This window comes from Seriola aureovittata, chromosome 2 (genome assembly GCF_021018895.1).
Source record: "Seriola aureovittata isolate HTS-2021-v1 ecotype China chromosome 2, ASM2101889v1, whole genome shotgun sequence".
In the NCBI taxonomy this organism is placed as follows: Eukaryota; Metazoa; Chordata; class Actinopteri; order Carangiformes; family Carangidae; genus Seriola; species Seriola aureovittata.
Genome location: NC_079365.1, coordinates 11,219,154 through 11,236,956, shown reverse-complemented (window position 1 = coordinate 11,236,956; position 17,803 = coordinate 11,219,154). Strand labels below are relative to the sequence as shown.

At 39.5% G+C, this 17,803-nt stretch overlaps 1 protein-coding gene across 8 annotated transcripts in view; it reads left to right on the top strand.

Moving 5' to 3' along the window:
• dlgap4b (discs, large (Drosophila) homolog-associated protein 4b) overlaps positions 1-17,803 on the top strand; it is a 152,715-nt gene that overhangs the window by 103,110 nt on the left and 31,802 nt on the right. For 7 of the 8 annotated variants that reach the window (XM_056398483.1, XM_056398499.1, XM_056398530.1 and 4 more), the window contains one exon: positions 8,233-8,281. The exons of the other annotated variant lie outside the window; for it this stretch is intronic. The gene's annotated coding sequence lies outside the window, so the exon portion shown is untranslated. The remainder of the gene's footprint in view (positions 1-8,232; positions 8,282-17,803) is intronic. 8 annotated transcript variants of the gene reach the window in all.

Below are 17,803 nucleotides of genomic sequence, written 5' to 3'. Positions count from 1 at the left end.
TATATTGACTGAGGAGAGAGTCAGCTTTTGCAAGTTCTGAGTTGAGTACACAAGACAAGGGACTGGTGTATCAAGACTAATTTATTCTAATTAAGGGTGTCTGTAATTGATTTGGACGGCTAATTGACTTGTACCTTTTTAATTCTAGGAAATAAAAGGAACCATCTTCTCTGTCAACAACCAGTTTCCTTAAGAGGTTCATCAAAATCTAAACTTCTTCATCCAATAATGACACAGGCAAAGAAAAAGAAAGGTTTGACAAGTAGCAGGCAAATTGATCTAAAATCAAGTTGCAGATCATACAGGACCTGTATTTATTGCAATTAAAAAAGAAACATTATAGTTGAATTTATTGCATTCATAGCATGAAGTCTTGTGGTTAGAAGTCAGCTGAACACAAGTGCATCTTTGTAGTCAATAAACATATACCAAACATTCACATAACAAACTGAAACTGAAAGTACAATTTGCCAAACCAAAAAATCAGTTTGAAACAAAATCATGTACAAAATATCAAAGATAATAGTGTCATGGTGAAGCAGACTGCAGTCAAGATAAAAAAAATTAGTGCTGCCACTCGCTATTTCAAATAATGTGGTAAGTGAAAGTTTAAGAATATACAAAAAGTCATTTCATAAATCACCTCTGGAATGATTTTGAATGTTAAGACTGGCCTGCACAAAACACAAATCAGGTATTCAGTTAGCTGTCAGAAAGCTCAGGAGTGGTTTGAAATACAACTGCTGATTAAGAGCTGCGTCAACAGAGAAAGAAACTATCTAGGGCAAACTCGACATCAGTTTAAAGAAATTACATTTAATGAAATCCTGTCTCAAGGAAACCTTTGGTGATCCCATTAAAACATCTGCAGGAAATTGAAGAATAAGAAACTGATGTTCCCAAAACTGTTTCAAAATGTTCTCTGAACTTGTTCTTTGAACTTGTTCAAAGAAAGAACCCGCCTAAAGCAAAACTATACCATCCTCAAATGGGCCGTTTGTAAAGTTATGACCATGAAAAAATAGGTTATATACAGAAAAATCAGACTATGGAGAACTTGGAAAATGTGGTTCTAAAATGGACCACGGAAGAAAATGATGTAATTGTGAATATGTGTAAAAAAGTGACAGATGTATAATAGGTTGTTTTTATGTGTCCTACTCATGTAACGTTCAAATATGTAATGCAGAAGTGCACCAATGTTTAAGTACATTATAATTACCTAATTGATTTATTTGTTTTTGGTAGTGTTGTATTTAGTAGTAGTAGTGTGAAGCACCATGGGTGATGAGGTCAGTGGACGTCAGTGTTTGAGATGTATTTCTGGTGATGGTAACACTGAGAACCTAAAGGCTATATGTCAAAGCTGCAGAGTAATGAATACTGGTGCTCTTAAAGTCAAATGTATTTGTTCGTTTGTTGAGTTTTGTGTGGGTTGAGTCTAATAAAAAGTTTAATGACAAGATAAAGAGAGAGGCCTTTGTTACAAAAAAAATCTTTGTCTAGCACTGACACTGCATCCCTGAAGACTTGGTGGTTTGTTTGGAACCAAAACAAAAACTCCTTAGATTAGCAAGAGCAGAAACTTGGCATCCACTTATTCAACTAATTCTTGTTTATAACTTTTCAGCCCTGAGGACGGCCTGATCTGGCTGCTTTTCCACCACTTTCTCTTTCTCTCTGTCTGTACTTCATCCCCTCACTCGGAGCATGGAGGGTACGAACATGAAAACAGGCGGTAGTCCTCAAACAGCTTCTGATGTACTGCCGAGGAGTTCAATACTTTCACTGACATGTAGTTGCTGGTAGAAGACTTGAAAGCATTCAAATGTATATGTGTTCAAGTTGAGGCGTTCTTTAATTATACCCAAGTAAAGTAAAGAGAAATTTAAATAATAATAATACTTTTAATTTTAATTTTCTCAGTTTCGTTTTGTCACTGGATAACTCACATGACTAATACAAAACTTGTGCCCACAGAGCTTGATTAAATATGATAATGCATGTTTTATATATTTTATATATATATACAAGAAATATACATATGTACACTCATACCTACATACATACACTTATATCTATATATATACATTCAAATATAGACAATATATACAAAGTCAGGAAAGAGAAAAAAAGTCCAAAAATAAATAAATAAAAGATAAATATGTAACAATAATAACAATAGTAATAATAACAGAAAGAAAAATAAACAATATTTATCATTGTACTAATAAATAATAATGATCAGTTGATTACACACTACTGAAAATATAATAATTATTATTATTATATTCCTTTTCTGCCGATAGAAAATCCTACACACTGGTCATTTAATTCCAGGCTGCTTTCATCAAAATATAATATGATGGATAAATGCAAAACCCCTAAAGATGGGAAACTGAGATACTCGCTCCTATTCTTCAGAAACTTCAGATTACATCTATTCTCAATCTGTTAATCACCAAATCATGATGATATTGATATCACCATAAATGTCTTTGTTTCAAGATCAAAGGGATTCAAGAGGATTATTTTCAAATTTAACATTAATAAATGAACATAATGTTGGCATTTGTCTTGTTGCACCCACCTCTCTCTCTCTCTCTCACACACACACACACACACACACACACACAAAATCCATTATTGCAGTGACCACATTTAATACAGTTGCCATATCCGCTGGCAGCTACTGAGTCATTAGCATAATTATAACATGCTGAGATTTTTTGGAATGAGCGTGTGATTCTTTCCAAAAGCGTTGTCACACTGTCTCACTCATGGGATTCATCGTCAGTCACACTCAAGTTGCCTCCCATCTGCTCCCTGAATACTACTTATTGTATAAGTGGGCAAAGTTCTCCTCGTCCACTTGATGAAATGGCCCAACAGCTTTCTAAAGGACTCTCGTATGTTGGCCTTTTCAACCAGCATTTTCCTCTTCAGTTCAATATAGTTTCAACAACATCTACATAACTGTGCACAATTTACATACTGCAGTTATAGTCTTTAAATAATGTATGTTTGCTTGATATTGCACCTGTACATGGTGACCTCCAGGTTATTCAGTAATTGGATTTCACGGTTGAGAAATGACTTTGTCTCTCATCCTTGCGTTTCTGAAACACTCCAGAATAAATGAGGAAAAGGAAAGCGGCCATCACTTTAACAACTTGAGTAAGATTAAGAAAGTATGTGGTGAAGAGACAACTCAGCTTCACAAGTAACTTATGATGTATGTGATGCAGTATTTATAGACTGTTGAACCTGTGGGCGTAAACACAGTCTAAATGGACTGACTTCACCTCAAACCAGTGTTAAGAGCTGGTCTGATGGCATGAGCTGCTAGTGATGTTTGAAAGTGATTTTCAAGGCTAGGAATGTGTTGGTTCATCTGTATCCTCCACTGCAGCTTCAGCATAATGGAGAGTATGCACTCATGTCACTTTAATACATTAGGGGACTGATAGAGCTGCGGGTAAAAGTAAATGACATTACAATCAATCTGTGAGGCGGTGCTTTGAGCTACATGCTAATGTCAGCATGCTGACTGACATGCTCACAGTGACTATGCTAACATGCTGATGATAACCAGGCATAATGTTTTCCATGCTAACATCTTGGTTCAGCATGCTAGCATGCTAACACTTCCCAGTGAAAATTAAAAGTGCAGCTGAGGGTAATGATTGTGATCTGATAAAGATCTAAAAAATAAACGGATCACCAAAATTATTACAAGTTATTACCACAATTTGATTGCAGTCCATCCCGTAGTTGTCAGGACATTTCATTTGAAACCATGGTGGCACAAGAAGAAAAGTTAGGGATCACCAAAATTTAATGGAAATCCATCCCAAATTGTTGAGATATTTCAGTCCGGACCAAAGTACATGACTGACCCAATTACATCCCTAAACCCAGTGTAATGCCAAAAAACCTGTTTTTTGTTTTCTTTCTTTCAAAATCTGCTTGAGTATGAGTGAAATGTATGCTGCATTAAGATTACTCTAAGAACCATATGTTACAAAAAGTTAATAACTAAATGTAAATGTAACTTGTCACAACTTACCTACAATATTTGTAATCTACTGTGACAAATGTATATACTTTGAGTAAATCTTAAACCTCTGCAAAGCTGAAGAGAAGTCCCTGCTTTAACAGCATCACTGTGTCCCTGTGTACAAGGGGATGGACAGACCATAATGACCCTCAAGAGCTCTCAGTAAGTAATGCATAATACATTAGTTCTTACCAGGGCACCACAGAGACTTTTATCGTGATTAGATCCACTACCTGTTTTTTTCAGGTCACCTCTTGGAGGAAAAAAAGATTTCTCCACCGTAAATAACACCAAAATGAATATGACTAGGTTGGCATGTACATGAAGTTGGGTGAGGTGTCTGGGGCCAAAGCCCAATTTGATCTAAGTCCCTACTTGAAATATAGCTTGCTGAAATTTTTGCTAAATAAATGTTGTTTTTTTGTTTTTGTTTTTGTTCAATTAAAAACTGCACTTTTTCCTGCTGCAAGATCTGCTGTGGTAATCGTCAATCATCAGTGCACTCAATTTAGCTGCAAGATCGGAAACATTTAATCTAATGTAATTGTTTCTCATTTGAGGCCAGTTTCCATCAGGATTTAAAGTCCATGCATTCCATCAGAGAGAGAGATTCTCCACAGTGAACAGACATTTATAATGCATTCTCTAAATGAAGAGCCCAATCAGCAGATCCCCCCAGCCTGATACCTCAATCTGCTTCCCAATCTCATTTCTAATTTATCTTACTCTGCCCCAACAAACCCAGTGCCGCGAAGTGCAATTTGACATTAGTCCTTCGAATCTGCAGTGGGCAATGAAGCAAGGGAAGAGTGGTTTGGCATAGATCCCATCCCCAAAACTCCATAAAGTGCCTTTCATTTGTCTTCTGTTCAAGTTCATCTGTGCTTTATGAATGAGCTTAAAAATGTGCGAGAATCTGTTCTCCCAGGAAGTGTAATGGATTCCTGATGTAGCTTCGGCTGTACATGGAAGAAGTGAAGGGGAATCAGCTTTACCCATTAGCATTCACTATTTTTATCTTATACATGTGCAGTTACTGCTTCCCTTATTCCATGTCCAATTAATGTGATTCATATTGCTAATGGTTACTAACAGGGGATGTTGGAATATGTTTTTGTTCTTGTCATTTCCTCTGAATAACACTTTGAAGCTGATACAAAATGACCTTTAGCACTGTTAGGAAGTGTGTGTATGTGTATTTGTGCGTCTGTGCAATTTTCCTTGACATTTTATGGCAAAAGGTCACAGCACTTTTGAGTTTTGTGTTTGCTGATTCTGTCCCAAAAATCAAAACTAACCACAGTGGTGAAACAGTTCTTACAAATTTTACAATGGCTGTGGATGTTCAGGGCAGAGTGGTGCATCCATTGGTCATTCTGAATGATGTGCTCGAGGAACATGACATTTTGTATTGCCTCCACCTCTAACGCTGGCTGAATGGCAGTAGGTTCATCCTGCAGTATCGTGGTATTAAAGCCAACCACAGGGACAGCATAACATTTTCAAACCATCTCTCAGTTTAATTTTCCAGTTCATCCTGCATTTGTATTAACCAATTTCCTATTTAGTCTTTGTCTCATGGTTCCTTCCCTAACATCATCAGCAAATCCTAAAATACCTGCTACCTGGGATGGCCACTCAAACTTAAAGGAAAGACTAATGACCAGGGATGTTATGGGTCGCTGCTAACATCCTATAGCTGTACAAATAGTAATAGTAGCATCCAAATGTTTGAAGACATGTCAGATAACTCCTGCAAACAGACACATTGGATGAGATAAGGATAACAAGACACTCTCCATAAGCTGCATCATAATATTTTGAACCTCTTTTGAAACACAGTTTTGAATATTCGAGCCCGTCCTCACACACAAGAGATGACAGCAGTGGTCTTTTATTCAAACACTTAAAATGGTAAACAGTCTGCACTTACATAGCACTTTTCTTCCTCAGCAGACAGACGATGGCAGAGCTGCATTGCAAGGCACTGGCCTTCACGCTGGGTTCAGCGTCTTGCTCAAGGGCACTTCAACATGTTAAACCACCAACAAACTCTGTGATTAATGAATGGCTCACTCTACCACCTGAGCCACAGCCCCCTGCATGTTGATGTGAATTAGTTGAAAATCATTGTTGACTTTGTCCTGCCAAAGGCCTCTTGTGGCCCTGTGAATAATAAATATGTTGCCACTCAGAAGCAAAGGCAGAGGTACCGTGAGGTTGTAGCGCCAAAAAACCTCTTAGTGAAGATGCTTAGGGGCGGAGGGTTGGGTATGATTATGACATGAGAGACTACTGTCACCTCTTGTCTCCCGGTGCCTGTCAGAACTAGTTTCATTCAACCACGACTGCAGTCTTTCCCCGTTTTACCTGGGTTTTAATTACTTAAAACTAACAGAAACTTAACCCACAGAGGTGCTACATTAGAAAACAGTGACATGAAATATTTATGTAACAACAGTTTGTAAAAGCACTGAGGAACAACAATGTCTTCCCAGTTGATCAGACAATGCCCACATGGGTCATTTTGGAATGACAAACAAACATTTTCGTCATTAAGGTTCAGAGCATTTGATTTTGCATGTTGGAGCCCTTGAGTTTGAGACAGTGGGGAAAGCAGCAGACTGTTCGGGCGCAATGAGCTACTTTCCATATGCAGCACAATGAATGCCTTCAAGGAAAGACCGCGCCAAGTTATTCCCTTACAATATTGTGTCTCCGTGACGATCAGGTTTTCGCTGCACCTTCCAGTATGGTCATCAGAACAGCTAAAAAAAAAACAGCTAGTTCTGCTCTAGGTTTACATGATCCTTAAATGATTGGCTGCTTTAGAGTGAAGACTCATCTCCCAAATCCCTACTGATGGATCTGTGTAGAGATGATGGTTGTGTTTGTCTACGATAAACAGAACAAGAAACACCCCTATGACACACTCTGTTATACCTTGTGAATATTCATTTCATGTATGTGTCTACTGTACATTCACAGACAGGTTTCTGTTTTGATGCTGTTTGTTCTTTTGCATTAATTACTTGTGTTGTTTGCGTGCCATCCACTCCTTTTGAATGCTTGTTACTATCAAATTCAACAGATGAATACCAAAAATATCAAAGAGAATATCCAACCGTTTCCACGCTGCGAGTTGGATATGTGTGAGGGAATAAAACAGTAGCATAAAATACTGAACACAGCGGCATTTGAATATTAACATCAAGGTTATACCTTTCTGCACACTGTGTATTTGAGTGCTTGTGGGACTAATGAACAAAGGCGTCTCCTTACTGAATTTTTGAGGAAAAGAGGAATCCATAATGCAAAACAAGAGTGCTGGGATGCAGTTTGATGTATGACCTCAGAGAGTGGTTCTACCATAGATTGTAGATGCCACTTGTCAGAGTATGGGCCTTTTGTAGTCAGTGCTGAGAAGCTTGAGCTGCCTCTCTGACAATGGAAATGATAAAAAAAAAATTTAGAAAATGGATGTTTGACAGGGTTGTAATGTACACCTAACACACACAACAAGAAATAAATGCAATAAACTCAAGCATACACATAAAGACTGTAAATGTCCAAAGGCACACCAATTCAAACACAATCTTGTGTCCAAGCGCTGATCAAACTCTTCTCTTTTATCAGACAAGACACATGGAGTGTGTACGACTGTTTGCAGAGGCCCGGGGTGAAAAGAGCCCTGATCCAACATTGTCATAGCTTCTGTAGCACTGCAGGTGTTATAAAAGCGACTGGAATATGGATGAGTGGGAGACTGCTGTGATTGAAATGTGCTAAAGCGAGTCGGTGCCTTTGTACTACGCTCCAAGGTGTGGGAGAGGCGGAAGAGAGAGAGAAAGTAGGGCAGCAGAGATTAAAGTAGACAACAAGGTGGAGCTGCTTTCTGATACTTCTCTGGCCTCAGCCTGCACACAAGTTGCCCTCAAGCACTGGTTCTCAATCAGATTATTTTAACCCGATTCGCAATGCGCCATGGCAAAGCCTTATCCTCAGCTCCGTTTGTGTGTGTGTGTGCGTGTGTGTGTGTGTGTGTGTGTGGGTGTGTGTCTGCAGCAAAGATGTGCTGGTTTTGTTGTGGGTTAACAAGGAAAGCATGACACGGTTTTATGGGTTCATAGCAGACACAAACGCTGACACAGTTTTCCTCCTATCTCTTTCAGGAAACTTCCTCCTTCTCAGATCGAGCCCTCTGAGAAATGAGCTGCCAATGTAAGTGTTTCGCCTCACCTCAGCACTTGGTTGATTTTAAATTAATTAACGAAAGCCACACAAACAATCATGCATGCACAGAGCCGTATAGCCTCGAACCTGTAACCTTTAACTGTCTTCCCCTCACTAACCATTGGGACGGGATTCACCACTGACATCACTGGTTAGTAGCTAATTGCTATTTTCCCTGCAAACACACTGATGGGACATCAAAGGTTGACTCACTGCAGGACAAGCTAGTGAAATTCAAATTTTTGACAACCCTTCCTTCAGTATTATGCCACTGAGTTGCCACTTGTGCTTTTTAGTTTGTCATCCCGCGCACAAGGAAGGCTTAAGGCGCTATTAATAATGGATGAGGATGTGAGACTTTCCAGCGAGTTTTCCAGAAGCATCAGTGCTTGCATTTAAAACCCAGGCAGCACTGGCTCTCTGTGCACCTGGAAACTGGGGTTGTAGCTTTCAAGCAGTTCTCGAGGCAATGTAGTCGGTCAGAGCCGCTTACAGCAAAGATAAGAAGCTGCGGCAAGGGCCGTAACCAGGCTACCAATTTCTCAGTTGGTCACACCAGCGCATTATTTGGTTGCACCTTTTTGTTTTTCCAGTCCCTCCCTGCAGCCTGCACTCTCATCATCACCATCACTTGTGTCTGAGTCGCGGGCCTCTCGTATATTCAGTATACCTCTCTATGACTCACAGATACACACATACACATACACACACAAAAGATGCACTCCTCACATCCTAATGGTGACCTTTGATAATACAGAAGTAGGTCTATATTGTCTTTTTTAGCTCAGCCTAATGCATTATAAATTATTGTCTGGGTGTAGAGAGATGTGTAATAGACGTAGGTTTCTTTATACTTCAGTAATGCTTATTATTGACAGCAAGGGTATATGAGGTGTGTGTGTTTTAGAGGGAGAGACAGAGAGAGGGGAAGATGTTTCTGTAAGGGTTATTTATAACATAGTCAGAAAGCTGCTTTGTCACTTTTTGACCTGACCCGCCTGAATCTATTGTATTTTCTTGCGAGCTTACCTGAACTCAGGCTGACCCGCACATTACTAGCAGGCAGGGAGAGTGCAGGTTTGGAGAGACAGACTCAGCAAGTGAAGACGAAAAAGCGTTACTTTCAACCACAATGGCTAACAAAGCACCGACCCAGAGGGGCACCAAAACAGCCTAATGATCATCATGCACTCGCACGTGAAAAGAGCCCCTGAAAAATGCTCCACAACATGCATTACCTTTTCATGGAAGGCTGGTTGTATCCTCTCGTGGCCAGAGGCATCCCACCATTTAAATTCCAGTTGCTGTCAGTTGAAGTGCTGATGATGCAAGGAACTGCACTCATGCCCTCTCTCACAACTCACAGTGGACACTAAATAACTAATCTGAATTAAGCACTCATTCGTCTAGGAGGAGAAGTTCTCAACTGCAGATTTTTTTTTTTTTCTTCAGTTGTTCATTTTATTTTTAGCTCTAAAAAATTACCGAAGTCTGGACCTTGATGCAGCTTTCACTGAATAAGCGAGTTTGCAGAAAAATGTTTTATAGTGGATTCACTTTAAAGTCGACAAATGTTCATAGTAAACTCCAACTCAGTGGAAATAATAAATGCACTGCAAACATTTTTATTTTTAAATTTTTAGGGGAAACAATTTTGCTATATTTTTCTGCTACTGGTTTGGTGTTTCTCTTATTTAGGAAAATAAGATTTATAGGACAAACTTACAGGCAGAAATGACTTGAGATGACACAGAGTTTTAGTACTGGCAGTGTAATTGTGCATCGTAATGGTATAACTAGAAAATTCCAGGGAAATTTTGAGTGCCACGGGGGCTACTGCCGGGATGAGTACATGATTTATTTCCAGTGTTCAAAAGTCACCCTGATCATATTCTGGTTTTGAGAAATGTCTTGATATAAAAGACTCTGATATAAAACAATGTCACATCCCTCAATCATGTATTATGTGGGAAATATCTCATATTCTGTCTTGTTTTTTTTAATAAAACAAGAGGCAACATGTGTTCAAACTGGCATTTAAAGGGTTAAAATCCTGAAAACTAATAATCATTTGGTAGGTTTTAGCAGAACTGAAGTGGTTTAAGAGATTTATGCAAAAAAAGGAGAAAAAAATATTGATATATGATGATTTTATAGCATTTTCTTTGTGTGTCCTTTTTTGGACGCGAGGAACCCCAGAGGGTACAAAATGTGTTACCAGTGTATAATAGACCTGTAACAGTAACTGACATTAGATTTTAAAAATATGTAAAAAAAGACACTTTCTTGCAGAAATCCATACCTTCAGCTGTAACACAGCCAAAATGATCAGCAAATCAAAAAAGAAAAGTAAAGAAAATGTCCAAAAAAGGACAGAGGGACCCCTGAGGGTTAATAAATCCCATGAACCGCTATTTAAATTACCACTATTATGTTTTTTTCTGTGCTAAATTTAACATTACTGGGGAGGAGAGCAACGCGACTAGAAGTGACAGCGAGAGAGGGCTAGTAGCTTCTCCTCTTCTCTGTCTCAGCGGAGACCGTCACAACTTCATTCACTCTTTTAACAAAACAAAAAAAAAAGCTACGAAGGAAGCAGTAAATGGACTTACATATTTAAGACCTAACTAAATGTAATTTAAGACCTAACATGCGGCTAATGTAAAGCTAGCAGAGCTTGGAGAGTTGGTTATCTGGTTGCTAGGCGCACGCAGGCACGCACACAGGTCAGGAGCTGCCGTTGCCATGGCAATGTGAAAATCTGCCCAGAATTTGGCTTCTACATGGCTTCAAACAACTGCAAATTATGAGAAAACCGTTACTTCTTTTCATAAACCGAAAAGACCGTGCCAGACACTGAAGCCAGAAGTTTCTACAGTCTCTATTTTATTCAGATATTCCTTAAAATGAGTGCGTAAGCTCAGTGCGAAGACAGAGTGAGATTCTTTTGAAAAAAAAAGACGATTACATTAGGTGTCAATGAGAGTGAGACAGGTATTGCTGCCGGACTCGGCACCCCCGTTTAAATTTTGTGCAGACCCTGCCTGTCAAAGTTACATTTTATGAATCCCAACAACTATGTCTACATTTTCAGAAAGAATTATTTGTCTCCTTTTTACGGTTTGGCCGCGAGCTCGAGTTAAAAATAAAAATAAAGGTTATTTTTTACTGCTTCACGCACTCTAGCCAACTGACGCTTTCACTCTAACTTTGAAGAAAAAGTGATTTGCACTCCTCCTTTGAGTGCTCACAGTTTAAAAAGTTTACATGTTATGTAAAAACAGTTCCTGTCTTTTTGAGAGAGCAGAAGTTTTCCTCCGTTTTATAGTTTGAATCACATTTCTACGTGCAGGTATGAGAGAGCTGGGTGACTCAGAAAAAAGGTGCAATTTTGTAGAAAAAAGGTGGGTTTCTAAAGAAAATTCCAATGCATTTCTAATGCATTATTTATTCCCAGTTTTTTGGGAATAACTTTGGGAAAAATTGGAATTTTAACACCAAAAGTCATAGCACCCCTTTCGGGATCAAGACGCACGTTTTGATGTATATATTACCGGGGTTTTCTCAAAGCTGCGGGACAAGTTACGCGCCGAAATTTGGCGGAAGAATAATAAACCCGAAACAGAATATTAATAGATGCCTCGGGGCTCTGCCCCGAGGCACTCCTCTCAGCTATTCTAGCTATAGAGGAGTGCCTCGGAGCTGAGCACCCGTGGCACTAATTACAAAGTGTCTGCAAGATTATGTTTGTTATAGAAGGAGTGAATGCTGTGTTTGAGAGGGTCTTAGAATCGCTAAATATCAGTGAGCACAAGTTGTACAAATCCCATCAACAACATCATGAACATGTGGATCTGCCTCTGGAGAGAGGCAGATACAAGAAATAGAGATTAAGCTTTTATATGGCTTCTTCTTCTTCTTCATTTTAATGGAAATTTGAAACTCTGTACACAGCACTGCACCAGATTCAGTTTAAGGATTATACCGACAAACACGACCACTTCTCACACACAATGTCAAGCCACTGTCCTTCATTCACACACACACACACACACACACACACACACACACACACACACACACACACACACATACAAGTCTGTCTTTATAGTTTCTCTCAAATATTTACAGCAACACATCCTATATCACATGAACACATGTGCACTCAGAGAGACATGCATTTCCATGCAAATATAGTTCTTGACATTCACACACTTGCACACACAGACACCTCAGCAGACCCACACATGGACACACATATTGCCACTTTTCTGCAGAAACAGGGGTCTTGCCAGCCACGTTGCTGTGGTTAGGAGATAACAGGACGCTCCAATCACAGGTTTCCTCTCAATCCTTCCCATAAGAACCCAGAAGGGAGTCTCCAGAGCGTGGAGGATGAGAGGTTGAAGCTGAGATCACACTCACAATAGGCTATGCTAGAGGTGTTAGAATTGGATCTGGAGGTTGCATTTGACTCTGGCTTTTGTACAGTAACTGTGCACAAAAGGTGCGCCGTCGCTTGATAACAAATTAATCATACAAGCTTCACTGTGGCGGATTAATTCATGCTTTGCTTATTGGGTCAAAGTGAGACACGCTGCATTTGTCAGAGGATAATCAGATCAATGATAGCTTCACAGGGGAAAGGCAAAAAGGATACGACCACAATATTGAAACACTATGATCAAAGCTGAGCTCGCACTGTGAATGAGAATGTAGGGAGGAGAGCAGGGCTGTAAAGGACAGCTGTGATTGATGCGTTACTCTCTCCTAGCTGTCTGCACAAACAGAGAAGGAGACTGTGGCAATTTCACTGAATCACAGTGTAGAACTTCTTTTGTCTCTCCACTCCTTCCCCCGTGTCTTGTCTCTCAACACGCTTGCATTATAGAGTGCTCATCCTGTGCTGTTTAAAAAGCTTCCCGTGTGTGCAGACAGTAAAAAGTAGGCATGGAAACACTTTTTAGTCTGACTAGGACAGTGCAGAAGTGTTCTTTACTGTCCTACACATTAAATATAGACTGGGAATCACTTCTGAAGAATGCAGAATTATTTCATCTTATTCGCTGCCTGTAATTTGCTGTGCACAAACAGATTCAAAATTAAGCATGAACCACCCTAATTTTCTGCCTTTTGTGATTTATGATGCCTAAAAAACATCGATGAATTGTTGGTTTCCCCCAGAGATGAGATGAGATCTGTGTATTTTTTGATGAGTCACGCCAGAGAAAACATTTGTTAAATGGATATGTTCTAATATATGAGGACAAACTCTCACACAAACACACAGCCCACTCACACCGTGAATAGAACATGTAAAAAATTAATTAATGTCACTCTGTGTTACTATGTCAAGGTCAACATCCTCTCTGAGTCAGAAATCCTTTCAGCAAAGATCCACATTACCTGCTTCAGTGCAGTTGAACAAGGTAATGAGTCCCAGTGATGATATTCAAACCACAGTGGGAGGGAAACCCTATGGGAGACTGCTGATTAAGGCTATGTCCACACTGATATGTTAAACAGCATTTTAAAATGAACGCAATCTCAGTCCAGACGGGTATTTTAGCTCCGTATCAGAAATAATCTCAATCCACAGTAACGCGTCTGAAAACACATATCATATTTCATTGATGATCATTAGCTTGACTCCTACGCATGTAGGCAGTTTTTGCATTATAAAGTGCAGAATTTAACTGCGCTACAGCTGCTAGCAAAGACAAGGTCAGCAGCGTTTCTAATTCATTATCCGTACTGTTAGTCGAGGGTCACGTGATAGGAGCGTGACGAATCAGGGAAGGATACAATGTGACTGATAAGACTCATTCATGAAGTGAGTGTGGGTGTCAGCGTTATTGTTTCCAAAAGTCTCTTTTTCTGCCCATCCAGACTAAAATGCACACCAAACAATAACAATAACAAATATTAAAAAATTGCTGAATGTAAATTAACATTTATTGAACACTGTTATTTGCGTAGAGTCTCTGTCTATGGTGTCTGCATATGTTTTTTGTTTAATAAGTCTTGTGAGCATTTTAATTGGCCGATGCTGATTATGAAAAAATGCCATTAATCGGCCGACCGCTAGTCAGCAACGTTTCGAGAAGTCTCCATTTTAAGGGCTCAGAAACTCTGAAATAATGTGGATGCCAGGCGTGAGCGTAGCAAATGTGATGTGTTTTAAAACTAATATTAGAGTGGATTTGGCCTAAGTACTGATAAAGTAGTAAAAATGACTAATTTACAAATCATAACAAAACAGCAGCCATTTATTTCAGTGTTTACAGCTTTTATATCTATTAACACAGTGTTGGGTTGTAAATGCAAATATTGCTAAATAAACCTATGCTTTTGTGAGTTTGGAAAATATGTAAAAGCCTCTGTTTTTCTCATTTTCATTGTGTGGCACCCTTTTCAACTGTCTAAGGTTTAACTTAGTTTTCCTATTATTCCATCTTCTCCTCTGTGTATTGAATCAGTAACTGCTCAGCCCTTGGGGAACATGTCAAACTCACAATTCCACGGGTTCTACAACATGAATTGAGCCATTTCACCTTCCCAACAAGAAGCAACAGGACTCGTGTTTTCATATAATGGTAGAATGTACAGTTCTTTCCTGTGCTGGGAAAGTGAACTGACAGAGAAAAAATGTCTTAATTACAGAGCAGATGACCTGGTAAAGATGATCAAGACAGTATGAGCCTGGAAGCTCTACAATGCAGGGAAGTTGAGGTCAGCAGCTAAAATTCAAAGGTGCAATGCTTTACCTGAAGGAAACATTCAAATCTGAGAAAGGGTTCCCAGGGAGTGAGTTACATGTGGTCCTGAAGTTTACAATGTCATCTGAAAACTGAAACTGAAAAGATAGTTATCACCAATTGTGGTGTCATTGTTGACTGTAAAGACACTGAGGTGAACATTTGAATCAGTTTGATACTTAATATGATACCAATCCAAGCGGTAATTTGATAACCTATTGTATTATGTCCCCCGCAGAATGAACTGTAATCACTTTGGTGATTCCTTAACACATCCTTTTAGCTGCCAACATCATTCTCAGCTGTACTGTGTGTTTGGGTCTTATTAGCAAACTGCTGAAAAAGGACCTTTGATGAACTACGCTTTGCCGATCTGTTGTTTATCAGGAATGTGCTCTGCCCACATAGCGAGCCAACGTAGCTCACATCTTCTAAAATTCAGAGCTCTGTGTGATATAAAACCGGATGTATGTACCATCTTTGCCTGTCCTACCGGCTTTATGACTGTTGTCAAGACAACAGCTCATCCCCGGGCAGTTGACGGGTTGATAGGTTGACAGACGGCCATTAGGGTTATTATTGTGACGTCACGAGGGGATTGTGAGGCATGAATACAGGGTTGACCCACTTGGCGTCCAGAAGGGACCCCTGTCCTCTCTCCCCTGTCACATGACCACCCCTCACATCTCAACAGGAAGTGACTTTTCACCCTTTCCTTTAACAGCAGGAAATCTCATTGCCCTGCTGTTTCCTCTGTGGGGGGTTCAAGGCTGTGTGGATATGTTAAATTGAACTATGGCTATTGTGTGTCAGGCCAAGGGCATTTTGAAGTGGGTGAGGTTTACGGCTTATCCCGGTGGGATTTATAGCTGTGCCGTGGTTGTTCATAACAGGGTGTGGGTGACTGTTCATAGCTCATACACATGCAACGCAGCAACTCGCAGACAGCACAGGATGTCACTGAGCTGAAGCTTAGGAATAAGATTGAGAGCTCTCCCTTCCCTTATTTCCCTTCATTGAACTATTTCTTGTATTCTGGAGGTCAACCTCAAGTTGTACAGTAGTTGTACTCAAAAACATGAAAGACTGGCTGAACACTGGTCTGAATCTCTTTATAATGCTTTTGAAGTGGATCTTTACTGTCTGTGTGAGACTATGTGTTTGAATTGTATCTTTGCTTCTTAATATATGTGCATTCATAAAAAAAAAGTATGAGGGTGTTTGTGTGTGTGGGCATGTATACTGTATGTGCACATCTCTCTGTCTGTTTGCATTAGTCCCTCTGATTTGCCCTGAATCTAGAGATAGAGGCCACAGCTGTAGCACACAACCCTCTCCTCCCTCTGTGCTTCACTGTGCGCAGCACCCAGTGGAAGACACCCATCCCTGTCTCATTCCCAACTATGAAAAATACACTCTCAAATAAAGTAGCACTAGGCCATGTCTGACGGATAGTCTGCCCGCCATGTCTTAAGCTTAAATTTGGGTTCAGATTGGTTATATTATAGTTAGTAATATACTTCAGTGTTTGAGCCTTTCAAATGTGGTTCTAATTCAAGGAGCAAACCCACTACTCTTGCCTCCTGCAGATTTAATATTTAAAAGGAAAATTAAATTTTTTTTCAATTCAGTTCAAGTCGGTCTTTATACAATTTGTGCAAAAATGCATTCCAAAGTTCGCTGTTGTGAGGATTCAACAGTCTGAATTAGACAAATCAAGTGGGTATCTTCCAAGGTAAAAGTCTTGTTTAGCACCAAATTGTGTTACTTTGTGTTTAAAGTTACTCTCTCTCCTGTAGATCAGCGAGAACAGACAGTCTGTGGAAACACAAAGAGGGATTTTGAGCTCAAAAGACTCAAAATGTTGGAAGATACCCATTCCATTTTACTATCTCAGACTGCTGAAGCAACGTAGAACTTTAAAACATGTTTGTGCAGTGAACAGGGACTGGATTTTGTCCCCACTCTCGAGTCAAGCTATTAAGGGATTATTTAACAGCCAGTCTGAAGATGTTGAATGATTACAAAGAAAAATAACTCTTTCAGTGTGTGTAAAGGCATGTGGGTATTGTATAAAGACAGACTTGATAAAATCTGAATTTATCCTTTAATGTTCCGTCAGCTCTTTTGAAATAGTGGTCCCACTAGAGTTCGCCTGAAGTCATTGTGTTTGTAACTGCCTTTGCTTCCATGCAGTTGTCTTCCTTCACATTTACACGTGAAACAGAATCAAAACAAAGGGACATCGACAAGGTCAAAGGGGAGGGAGTGGATGGTTTAAGTTGGTGACTGCTACAACATGCAGTAGATTTGAGGTTGAGGTCAAAAGAATAAACTACATCCTGTATATCATCATACGGCTTTATGAATAAATGTTTTCTCTTGTTATCGTTTTCAAATCCACAGTAGCTCTGGTTGATTCAAATCCATTGCTTTGGTGTTGATTTGTAGTCAGACTTGGCTCTGGATCTGAACCGCGGTGCAAACATTTAGAAAGAGCTTCTGTGTTTGTTAACTGTATGGATCATAAAATTAATTGAGAAATAACTTGGCGTATAATCAACAATTTTTACATAAACATGCAAAACATGATTGGTTATCACTGCTTTCTTACCAAGGACCTACAAGTGGGATTTTGTTAATGTATTTTTACTCTTGAATTCAAAGTTGGCTGATCTGTCTGCATGATGTTTGAGGACTCACATTCACATTCAGTCCGTTGAGTTGTTTCAGAAATACTGGATATTAGAAT